General features: G+C 48.4%; 1 protein-coding gene across 3 annotated transcripts in view; it reads right to left on the minus strand.

Moving 5' to 3' along the window:
• Window positions 1-12,419, minus strand: part of SGMS1 (sphingomyelin synthase 1) — a 171,000-nt gene extending 158,581 nt beyond the window's left edge. For 2 of the 3 annotated variants that reach the window (XM_056495525.1, XM_056495523.1), the window contains exon 1: window positions 12,276-12,413. The gene's annotated coding sequence lies outside the window, so the exon portion shown is untranslated. Of the gene's footprint in view, window positions 1-12,275 lie in introns of all 3 variants that reach the window. The other variant, XM_056495524.1, reaches the window with a different exon arrangement.
• Between the last annotated feature and the right edge of the window lie 370 nt (window positions 12,420-12,789).

Here is a 12,789-nt window from a genome sequence, read left to right on the forward strand (position 1 = left end):
GAGTGCTCTGTTAGCTAAGGCTCTGCCTTCTTCATGGAAAAAGCCCCTTGGGCCAGGCAAACCTGGCCATACACTCCCAGCAAGAGATCTGGCACCTGGCAAAGTCCTATTGGCTGTTCTGCAGTGGGTGCTTGGCTGGAATTCCACAGCTTTCCTGGAATTCCATGGCTTTCCCCCTCTCCTCCCCCCACTCCAAGCAACAGCTCAATTCTGAGAGCTGCAATTAGGGAACACACACTTTCACTTTGAACAGAACCAGATTATGATTTAACTCTGAGCCCTTCAGTGCCACCCATTCCCCCTCAGCATCCTCACTTTCCCACCACCCCACCCCAATGATTACACATTTGGTTTTGCAATGGTTTTGGCATTTCAGCAGGAGCTGCCTTCCCCTTTTCCTCCTGAAAGTTTCTGATACCCAGTTACCAAGCTGTGGCTTTTGAAAGACACACAAGCTCCCTGAAGAAACCAAAATACTGGATTGGGGAGAGGGAATTCCCTGCTGTGGTCTGCTCCTGTTAAAAATACTGATCTGGGAGTCTGAAGGCTGCACCTGCACAGACGTGAGGGATTAAAAATCTCTCCCAAACAACTCTGTGAATAAGGAAAACATAACTGGCTTTTGCACTACTTCCCTTTCTGAGAGGCTATTTCCTGCAAAGCATCCTTTACTCAAGTTTTCCATTAGCTTTGTAAACGCCTCTTCCAGCTTCAACAGCTCATCAGATGATTTATGAAAGGTGCAAAAAACACTACATTGGCAGGAAAGAGAAAAGCTGCAAATTTGACCTGAACAAAGCAACATATTTTTGCTAAAAATTAACAAAACATAGGGTGGAAATTTGAGCTAAATCTTCTATAAAATTGGAAAGTGCTGCCGGGGCTGCAGACAAATCCTGTGCTCAGAAGCAAGAACTATCAGTAGAGAACACCCTCCCTGGAATGCACAGAGCCCTTGTTCAAGGGGATAACAGGAACATAACACCAAGAGGAGCACTGCCTAAAAACACCAAAGTCACGACAATAAACAAAACCTCTTTGAAAATGGTTGTTTGTCCCCATTCCTGTGGAGCAGCCCAAACCAGGGATTGTCTGCTTTCAGTTCCCAAGGTAAGCAAGAAGTTTAAGCTCCCTAGTCCATAGAAATATCAGCAGTACAAGATATTCTGTTTCTCAGCAAAAGAAACTTTTCTATTGCAGATTTGAGCCAGTTGGCCTCTAATCTGGCAAAAACGTGGTTTCTGGATCCACCTCCCCAAAACTGGACACACCTCAGCATCAGGAATCTGTTCCATCCCTCTAGGAGCCATCTGCAATGTATTGGGGCTCTGGCCAAGCAATTAATTCCTCCTGATTGCTGGAATGGGACCACCCCAGGCTGGAATTGCAGCCAGCTCTCCCTCCCTGCCCTGCCCTGCCCTGCCCTGCCCTGCCCTGGGGGGATGCTGATCCCTGACTCCAACTTCAGGCAGTCTGCTGGGAAAAGCAGACCTCGGGAATGGGATCCTGGGTGTAAACATGCAGCAGGTCACACGGACCGGGCACGGTGACACCTGTGACCCGGGCGGGAGCAGCACTGGGATGTCTCCAGTCCGATCCTGGCTCATCACAGCCAGCTTGGGGCAAAGCCAGACACGTCCCTGACAAGAGCAGGATGAGGATCCTCCCTCCTCTCCCCTGCACGTCTGCTCTGTGCTTTGCTTCTCAAACAAAGGGGAAGGAAGTGTGGCACAGCATCCTCCCAGTCCCCACAACCCAACTGGGAGGGGTCCCTGTCCCCCACAACCCACTCTTGGAGGGCTGTCCCAATCCCCACCTTTGAGAGGCGTCCCAGTCCCCACAACTCACACCTGGAGGGTTGTCCCAGATCCCACAATCCTAAAATTTGAGGGGTGTCCCTGTCCCCACAACACACAATTGGAGGGGTGTCCCAGTTTCCCTCAGAAGAGTGTCCCAATCCCATAATCCTGCACTTGCAAGGATGCCCCAATCTCCAGAATCCTGCATTTTGAGGGGTGTCCCAATGCCCACAGTCCTGCACTTGTGTGCCCCTGTCCCCCACAACCCCACACTTGGAAGTTCGCCCAACAGGCTGACAGGGAAAAGGATGAAAACCAACCTGGATGACACAACCCAGCTGCAAGAAGAAGGTTCTGCCCTCATCAAATGCAGCCACAGATCTTCCTACATAGAATTTTAGATGGACTGACACATGTTGCAAAAGCAGTTTAATTAAGGAAAAAATAAAATATTCTCCACAAACTGTAATACAAAAGAAAAATGAACACAGCCCTAACCAAATTTCTGATGCTGACCTTACCAAGGCAGGCTTTCTTTCCTTCTCCAGCACATTAGAAATCCAGTTTATGCCTCAATGACTGAATCACCAGCTGTTGCAAACTATCTACATCACTTTCATCCCCTCCCTTAAGTTTCTAGGAAATTCATTGCATCTGCACATGACAGGAGAATCCAAGTTGGACAGCACTTGCCAGAACAATATTCCTGCACTTTGAGCACAGGGAACAGCACACACAAACAGGGTGGCTGGTGCTGAAATGCCAAATTCCCCTCCCTTCTCACCTTACCAAAAACCCCAAATGCAGTGCAGGGCTCCCAAAGGACCCACAGGACAGGAGATGGGAATGGACAGGGGGAGGTGGGAATGGACAGGGAGGAACAGAGAGCAGACCAGTCCAGGAGAGCCACAAGGACTGTGCCCAGAGGTGATTTCAAAGTGTCCCATTTTAGCTGCACTTCTGAGCCTTGCACAAACCTCCCTTCACTCCAATGACAAGAGGCAGCACCAGAGGTGGCAAGTTGAGCTTGGAATATTTGCCAAGTCACGCTGAGGATACTCCTATTAAACGTTGTGCTTAAAACCGTGTCGCTCTGCTGCACATCAATACTTACATGGAGGAATTATTTAAGTACACAGCTCTGCAAGCACCTAAGAAAGTGTCCAGATAAGGAATAGCTCTGCTCCTTCTCCTTCTCTTCCCACTTCTCTGAGGCACTGCAGGAACGGTGCTGCCCTCACCCTGCCACTGTAAATCATAGCAATGAAAACCCCAATTAAAACCAGAAAAGTATTTTGCTCAAGACAATCAGGCAGGACAATCTGTCTTCTAAGGGCCTGACTTGAACACTTCACTTTCAAAAAGTACAGCCCAAATAAGTAGGTTAGCAGCCCCTTCACATAAATGCCCATGGAGTATAATTCACTGCTTTTATGAAAAAGGAAATGTTTTTAAAGCAGACTGGGAAAGGAAACAAATCCTCAGAACCAGAAGACAATACTGCCTCCAGAGAAGCCACTACAGAAACCATTCCTGTTTTTATTTATTTTAATTCTTTGCCCACTTCTAAGGCTATAAAGACAGCAGGATCAGCATGTTCAGCTCTCCAAATTCTTCACTTTTCACTTTGCAGTGTCTGTGGAAATAAATGGACTTTTGCTTCCTTCCAGCTGAAGTTTGTGGGGCCTCTTCAACAACACAAAAGGGTGCAACAACTCTATGCCACCATTCTGCACTCAAGCATTGCTCCAGCACCCCCAAATCCAGCAATCCCAGGCAAAGAGACTCCATAATGCCTGAGTACTTCTTTCCAACAGCGAGTAGCACTAACTGAATAGGATCTGGTGTGCAAATGTCACACTGGAATACACCCCACAAGCTGCACTGGGCTCTATCCCAACTATCCTAATTCAGGACAGTACTGGCAAGCAAGCAAGTCTGAGCATTTCCAGCTGTCTGCACACATCCTGTCACTGGCTATTCACCACCAGCAAGACTCCTCCAGTTACTTCCAACAAATGCAAGACCCACTTCAGCTCAGCCTACTGCAGACCCTCAGCTGCCTCTCGTTTTTAAATAAAAATAAAACTCAGCAATACATCAGTCCCAAACACAAAGTTTGTTGACACAGCTGACAGAGTCACTGCAGAAGTTACTCCACTGTAGGGGTGCAGAAAATGTCATTAATGCTTTGCATGAGCCAGACCTGAAAGAAGCCCGTTACTGATACTCCCTGTGCCGCTGTTTCCCTCAGTGTTATTTCCCTCTTGATAAGGCCCCACCCTGCCAGGCAAACCACACAGCACGTCTCCAAAACTTCGTGGAACACCCTTTAATGCTGCAAACTGGGACTATGAAGACAAGGTGAGGGAAGAAAAAACAGCTCTTTGACAGCCATGAATTAAATCAGCCCAGAAAGCTCACTTGGAACAGATGTAGCCCAACCCTGGGTTTCTCTGGGAATGAAATCTAAGCCTGAAAGCAAGGATTCAGTGATAGGGATCAGAGGTTACAGCTCTGAGGTGTTCACTCCTCCCCTGGGTGCCAGGGTGGGAAGCCTCTGCCTGCCACAAGCCACCCTGCCACCACAACCACTCCCTCAGAGGAACACACCAGTGACAACCAGGCTGGGAAATCCAACAGCTCTTCTCCAGTGGACACAGAACCTCAGAATGGTTCCATCCTGGGTGGGAAGGGACCTTCAAGCTCATCTCTGATGAGTTTTGCACATGCATGAGCCCAGAGTTTGGAACCTGCCCCTTGCTAAGTTTGGGAGCTCCGTGTCCCCACGGCTGCCTGTGTCAGGAACACGTGTCCAAGCCCCTCTGCAAGGTGTCAGGGTGTCCTGCATGAATACAAAGCTCCCACCCCATAACACTCATGCTGAAAAGTGCAGCAGGACAGAGGCAGGCAAAGCTTTATCCACAACTTCTGGGAAGCTTAGAGCAGAAGGGCCAAGTGCTCCTTGGGTTATTATCCCATGCCTGGGTTGTTATCCAATCTTCAAATAAACACAAGTCATTAATTTATTTGCATGACATCACATCCTGCAGGCTGAATTTCAACACACAGCCATAACAGTGGAACCATGTGAAGAAATACAACATTGTCTAGGATTTCCAGCCTGCTTTCCGACCTCTTACCTTGGAAAGACCTAAATGTATGTCCTGGACATGGAAACAAGATCCCCAGGGAGTTAACAAACATAAGACAAAACAATCCATGAAGTCAACCAACGTTTTGTAGAGTGGACAATTATTTTAAATATTTGCTCATATCCAACTGCAAATGGGCAGCATTAAGGCACAATTACAGCGTGAAGGGGATTACAAAGTTAAGAAGTTACAGGAGACTGTTTACATTAAGAACAATATTAGCAAAGGAGAAGTCTAACAGGAAGAATCATAAAAGGATTTTAGACTGGCAGCCACTCAATAAAGTGGCCAAGGAAAGTTCCCTGTAGACAGTTATATATGATGCTGATCAATTCACTTGTGCCCTGATGGACCATGAGTTAAGGAGCAGCAGTCAGAAGTTAAGATATCTACGGAGTAGTTCATTAAGAACATCAACTCAGCTGGCCAGGCACGACAGGAAAGCAGCTAATGGTCTTTAGTGCATCAATCTGGTGCACCTGTATCCAATTTCTTCTGGGTCTCAGGTTCCTCCCCTGGCACTGAATCAAACTTGCAGGTTATCTCCCTACACAAGGTAGAACCCCTCTCTCCAAAGCAGCCCATCTCCTCCCTTGGACATTTTCAAATCCCCAAGAGGACCCTGAAAAACCTGGCATTTCTTTGGGGTTAGTCCTGCTCAGAGGAGGAAGTAATATGGATTAGCCAGTGACTGTCATCTCCACAAGTATTCTCCCAGCCACTTACACTTCCTGAACCCATGGCTGAACTCTGGCATTCCCTCTCAAAATCATTATAATTCTTGGATACAAGACACGTGACTGGATGGGTCTGTGTCTTCTCAGCACAGACACTCATTTTCTTGCAAGCAAAGAAATTCTGAACAAACCATCAGAATTCAAATAATCCCTTTCTGATAAATGTGCTTAAGGTCCTGTTTTTGTTTTTAAAATGGCCTTTGATAACCCATCTATTTATGTTCTGAGAGCGAGAAAAAATGAATTAGGAAATTGCACAGGCACAAAAACAAGGCAAATATCTGACAAAGAATTTTGTTAATTTGTGGGTAATTGGTCATTACTGCAAAATAAGGTTTTTTTCAGTGTTTCATGGAGAGTAGATAAGAACCCTCAGCTTATTAGTGAGTATTGCTTTTGGCAAAGGCAAACTTCTCCCAGGGTGGAGAGCCTCCATAAAACCATGATTCCATTAAATACGGATCCTGACATCCCAAAAGTACTTGGGGAAAGGGAACAATGTGTTCTGTCGAGTCATTAAGCTGGGATCCTCACATGCTTGCACTCACCCTTTTCTGTCCACTCTTGCCTTGTTCACAGCTCTGCTTTGGATATCACCTCCCCCCTGCTGCCTCTGCTGAGCACCCCAAACTTCAGCACTTTGGAACATGGGTTCCTCTCCCTTCCCCTAAGTCTGTTTTGGTTTCTTATTCCACTAAAAATGTATTCCCCAGACACCCAACATCCACAGCCACTGGCACCCCCTGCAAGGGGAAAAGCTCACCCTGAGCTCCACAAGTGCTGGATTTTCCTTCCCAGTTAAAGCAAGTGGATTTTCAGCCCTGATGTATCACAGAATCCTAGAATGGCTGGGGTTGGAAGGGACCTTAAAACCCAACCCATTCCAGCCCCTGCCAAGGGCAGGGACACCTTCCACTATCCCAGGCTGCTCCAAGCCCTGTCCCACCTGGCCTTGGACACTCCCAGAGATGGGGCAGCCAGTTTTTGGGGCTGCCAGCACTGAAGGAGGACACCCTGGGAGCAGCTCAGCACTCGCATGGCCAAGCAGGAATCCAGCAGCAATTGCTCTCAAGGTCTTTTTCATCATCCTAACAGCAGAGCCATTTTTAAGCCTTTCAAATTGCTTTACATTAACTTCCCTGACAAAGTTTTCCAGAGCAATATAACCTGACTACATAAAACTCCATGCAGGGACAGCAGAAGACAAAGAGCAGACCTGAGAGTGTAGGAGACACTCGATTTAGATGGAGCTGTTTCATTACTATGTAGATTCAAAGCCATTCCTGCAGTTACTGAAGCACTACCCCAGCCCTCCTAGCAAGCAAAAAATCCATTTTGTGTACAAATAGGGCTTTTACAGCTTTGGCACAGTGCTCGACTGCAGAGTCAAACTTTTCAATGCCTGATGAGATTTTACTTGAAAGTGGCAGGAGAGCTCATGCCAGGAGCCCGTATGAAATGCCAGCTCAGTGGCAGAAGGTCAAAGCCTGGTGTCAGGAGATTTAATGGAAGTGTTTCCAGACAAACTTCTTAAAAGCACTGTGTTATCTAGGGAGGCACAGATTTACACTGCTTGGAAAGCCAAGGACCAATCTTTATGACTCTTTTCCAATCGAGGGTAATTTCTTTAACACTTTACCTCACAAAAAGCACAGCAGCAGGGTCTGCTTTTCTGTGTCTATATCCAAATATGCAATCCTTCAGTATTTGGCTGAAGTTAAGAATAAAGAAGTGTTTAATGCCACAGTTTTTGTTTTACAAAAACACAAATGAAAACAGAAAAAAAAAAAAAAACACAGAAAGCACCAATCAAACAAAAAAACCCAGAACAACCATCACCCCCCTTCAGCCTCTCCCGAAACAACAAATCCTCAGGTGCAGAAATTGCTAATGTCCTGAATAAAAACTCCAGAAGACAGACACAAACAACTGAGTTTAAATACCACAGCCCAAACAATTAACCTTTCTCCAGGAGTGCCTAAAACTATGGCTGGAGAAGCAGAAATTTAAATTGAACTGAAAGACTCTATAATCTTTACCATTTTTACAGAAGTATTTAAGGTTAAGTTGGTGTCAACAATAACCCAGAGCAGTCAAGCACTTTCAACACAGTGGATTTTGCCAGCTGTCACCACATTGTAATGTACAAGGGGACAGTAAAACCCCATCAAACACTGATCTGTCTGCTCAGGGTCTCCCCCTCCATCTGCACAAATGCACTGTTGGATTCGCTCACAAGAGCAGATTTGCAAGTGCTCCTCCATCCTCCCATTAAAACATTTCAATTGTCTGACTCTGCCATTTTAACAAATTCAAGTATAAGACTTTAAATTCAATTAGCACAAATCTCAGTGCTCCAAACATTAAATTTGCAAGTGACATTTAGTGGCATTCAACACACACGGAGCTAAGCTAATACACTAATGGACCAGCAAGGGAAATTGTAAAACACTCCCAATTGCAATGCTCTTTTTTAGTAAAGGAAATTAAAGGAGACTGCAGTGGACAGGAGGAGATGACAGCTATTTAAAAATCCTACTTAAGCCAAGGCTGCAAAAGCTCTCCTCTCCAGATCCACCTGTTCAGAAAGGGGCAATTTTAAGGCTCTTTCAGTCCTTAAGACAGGATTTACCCTGGTTTTACTTCTGTTTCTTCCTACTTTTTCTGATGAAGGCTTAGGCAATGCAGCCCCACTGTGTGCTGTTCCCCAGACACAGAGAGCAGGGATAAAATTCCCAAGCCTTGTCCCACACAGCTAATAAGGATATGACAGTGCACACAGCACCCCAAAAAGCCAATCCAGCAAAGCCACCTGAGGAATTCTGCTACCACACCTTGTGCCTCACCCAGCTTGCTAAGGAAGCTGCCAGTTTTTCCTGCACTGGGAAAACCTAAAACTACTAGATTCAGAGATTACTTGAAGTCCTTTTTTTTTCCACAGCTGGTAATATGCTTTGCCTTATTTCCATTTAAACAGAAAAAAGCTACCTTCAATCAGTTTCAAAATCAGGGAGACAGAAGGCAGACCAGGCTGGGAAATCAGGGAGAAAAAAAGTGTTCAGAGTCACAGCTCTAAGCAGAGGGAGATTTATTTTGTTGTGCATTTAAATCTAAGCAAATTAGCACAGGCCAAACCTACAGAAGATGCTTTGCCAATAAGGATTTATTAGTGGTTTTCTTTGATAATGGATGTGTAATTGGACAGCAGAGCAGGACTGCAGCAACACACAAAGGGAACATTAACAGGACATTTGTCCCACTCTAGATTTGCTCCCCTGATCTGGAGGAGTTGACTGTAAAGCCCAGCAACAGCAGTAACTGCATTTCTTTAAGAAACACGTTATAGTCTCCAAAATTAAATTTTCTCTTTCCAGCTCTTGATCAAGGACATTCCAAACAAAGCTCATGGGTTACTTTCAAGAATTTGGGGTTTTTTCTCCCCTCAACTACAACACCACATTTGATAAGACCAGAAACAATACAGGTAAGGATTTTAGAGATGTTTAAATCCCAGAATGGTTTGGGCAGGAAGGTACCTAAAGGACCATCTCTTTCCACCCCACTGCCAGGGGCAGTGACATCTTCCACCAAGCCCCACTACACAGTTACAGCTTATTAGGATGGATGTTCTTTCAGTCTATGAACAGGCAAAGTAACCTGCACCACACACTGCCTCTGCTAAGCAGATTTTCAAAATAATAAAATATGACTGGGATGAAATCATCCAAAAAAGCTGGTAGGTTTCACACATCCCTCAGTTTTCTGCATTGCCCCCAGCATTTTGGGGAAGAAGGGGGATGGGACTTAATAATTAACCTTATGATGTCACACCACACACTTTGGGAATTCAAGATGAATTAAAAGCTGGAGATTCCATGCACAACACCAGCCCTCCAGAGGGCTCCTGCCCCTCTCTGTTTGCTGGTGCCCTGGGCCCAAAAGGCCTCCAAGGACACCAAAATCCTTTGGAAAGCACTGACAGCACATGGGAGCTCAGTTTGTGACCATCAGATTCCTCTGAAAACCCCAGATTTTTGAGCTCATTTTAAGCTCACCTCTTCAGAGCACTTTCTCCCTGCACAGCTGGGTTTAATGTGCTGCACTTGAATCATGACTGAAATAGCATCCAGGTGCTCTGCTCCACTCTGCTTTGCTCAGCAAAGAACAGCCTGGACCTACCTGGCTGGGCAGCCTTAGAAATCCTTCCTGCCCTACACAAGTCCCTGCAAACCACCCCAGGAAACAGAGATCTGGTACCACATCCAGCAAAAGCAGCTCCAAGCCTGTGTGCAACACTCCTTTGCTTTCTGATGATGCTATATGGATTTATTCTATTACACAAACAACAAATTACCCTTTCCCCAACAAGGGTCTGGATTATTTCTGAGCACTTTTTTTTTTCCATGGGATGTCCTGCTGCCCCAATTAAAAAGTCTTTAATTCCACAACCATTCCTTACGGCCAGGCTGAAATTGCTTTTAAATCTGAGTAAGTCCCAGGCCACCCATATTTAGTGCAGCAATTAACCAATGTTGAGTGATGCAGAGAAGCAGCAACCAGAAGAAGGAAGAATGTTTAAGCCATCATCACCCACAGTGCATGGGTTCAGTTCAAGAGAACTCAAGAATTATCTAATTAAAAGTAGCACCTATTCAAGCTTGATGAGTGTTGAAAGAAGCAATGAGATCCATGGCAAACAACAAATCACTTTTAACCATTAACTCTGAGCAGTCAAATAATATCCATAATACCTCCAAGTCCTGAAAATCATCCACCTACTTGGACTTATTAAATTTATAAATGTGACATCAAAATCTAATTAACATGAGAGATGCAGTTCCCAGGTTGATAACGTGGAAAGAGAAAGAAGCAAAATAATTTGGGAATCACCATTTGTTGCACAGATCACAAACAGTTTAAAGCCTTCTGAGCTGAATTTAGTTCTGCTCCACATGCCCAAAAACTCAAAACTATCACAGCAATCTCTCTGGATTTAGAGGGGGCTTATTACCCATATTGTAAAAGCAGCCTTTACCTTTTGTCTGCCACCAACCAGGGGGACTGCCTTCTCTTTCCAAAGTCTAAACAACTTCAAAAAGCTGGAGCAATTTTAACACCCACAAAGCACTACACAAAACAAACCACAATGCAATTCCATTACAACATCCACTCCCCAAAAAAACACAGCCAAGCCCAAACCCACCAAGATCACTGACTTCAGCCAGGTGTTTGGTACTGATTCTCTGTTCTGCACTGGCTCACAGCATTTTCAGCCATGTGGACCTATGAGAAGGCAGTCTGAAGGCATCAGTACAAATCTGCTGTCACACCAGGCTGCACCATCAGCCAAAGTGACACGAGGACGTTCATCGACATCCCGGTGCTGCTCTGCTAGGAGAGGCTGCCTGCATCAGCAAGCTTCAGCAGCACCATGTCAATATGGCAGAGCTCCCATTTTTTACAAATAATAATCTTTTCCTCCCTCTTCCCATCCTCTCTATGTGTATTTATGGTGCCTTGAAGGCACCGAAGCACTCTTTAATGAGGTTTTCACACAAGACAGAATAAATTAGAAATCTTGATCAAAACAGGGCCTCCAGGAGGAACACAGTACAAAGACAGCCCCGTGCCTTATACACCCTGAAAAATCCAAATACTGCAGCCAGGCAATCAGCAAGCCATTCCACGAGCAAACAGGGAGCACACCCTCCTCCCAGGGTATCCGTGATGGCAAGTCTTCTCCTTTCCATCCCCGTTCTGCCCCAGCCCGTTTGTCCCCAAGAGGGGGACAAAGCCACCCCACAAACCTCAGCCCCAGCGAGGCAGCACAGCCCGGATGGGATGGGATGGGATGGGATGGGATGGGATGGGATGGGATGGGATGGGATGGGATGGGATGGGATGGGATGGGATGGGATGTGCTCCCACTCACGGCAGATGCCTCCAGATCCTTTGGAGCAGGGGGCAATCCCACCTTCGCATCCCAGCAAGCAGAGGGACTGGAGCCCCCAGGCTGAGGGGCCCGGGCTCACCCCCACACTCCCAGCTGAGCTCAGGGGACCAGGTGTCCCCACAGAGCCTGTGGGGGAGGCAGGACCAGACCTGGGCAGGAGGGGAGCAGAGCCTCTCCTGGTGCTGGGGCTGAGGGGCTGCAGCCCCCCGAGGTGGGGTCCCGCAGCCCCCCGGCACCCCAGGGCTGCAGCCCCCGCACCGGGCATGCAGAGCTCCCCCGGGAGGGCACAGCCCCGGGCTGGGGTGCCAGCGCTGCCCAGGCTGAGCAGACCGCAGCCCCCGGGGCCGAGCGGCCCGGATCGGCCCGTGCTGCGGGACCGAAGCTCTGTCACAGCCCCCAGCCGGGCAGCCCGGAGCCCCCCCGAGCCTCCGCTGCTGCGGGGGCCGGAGCTCTCGGCGCATCCCCCGGGGCTGCGGGGGCCGCCGCCGGCGTGAGGAGCCGGAACCCCCCCGGGGCACGTCGCTGCCGGGGCGGCGGCGGCCGCGTCCCCGCTGTCACCGCCGGTGTCCCGTCCCGCCGCCACCCCCGGGCCTGCGCCGAGCCGGAGGCCGCTGGGTCGCCGCTCACTCACCGTGCGGATCCGTGGCTCGGTGCGGGCCGGGCGGGTGCGGCCGCCGGGCGGGTCCCGGGCGGTGCGGCGGCTGCAGCCCGCGGCCCGTGTCCCGTTTCCAGTACCCCGCTCCCGTGTCCCGTGTCCCGTGCGGCGGCCGCGGGCGGGGCGGGGGCACCGCGCGCCACGTGACCGCCGTGTCATCGCGGCCGCCATCTTGTGCCCGGCCCTCCCTGACGGGGAGCGCTGCGCCGCGACATCCCCATTCCAATCCCCGTCCCCATTCCCATCCCCAAATCCTGATCCACAGCTGCTCGCTGTGTTTTACAGAACCACTGAGGCTGGAAAATCCCTCCCAGCCCATGGAGCCCAAGCTGTGCCCAGTGCCCACCTTGTCCCCAGCCCAGAGCCCTGAGTGCCACCTCCAGCCCTTCCTTGGACACCTCCAGGGATGGGCACTCCAAAGCTCCCTGGGCAGCCCCTGCCAAGGCCTGAGCACCCTTTCCATGCAGAAATTCCTCCTGCTGTCCAAGCT

Source organism: Oenanthe melanoleuca, chromosome 6 (assembly GCF_029582105.1).
Source record: "Oenanthe melanoleuca isolate GR-GAL-2019-014 chromosome 6, OMel1.0, whole genome shotgun sequence".
Classification (NCBI taxonomy): domain Eukaryota; kingdom Metazoa; phylum Chordata; class Aves; order Passeriformes; family Muscicapidae; genus Oenanthe; species Oenanthe melanoleuca.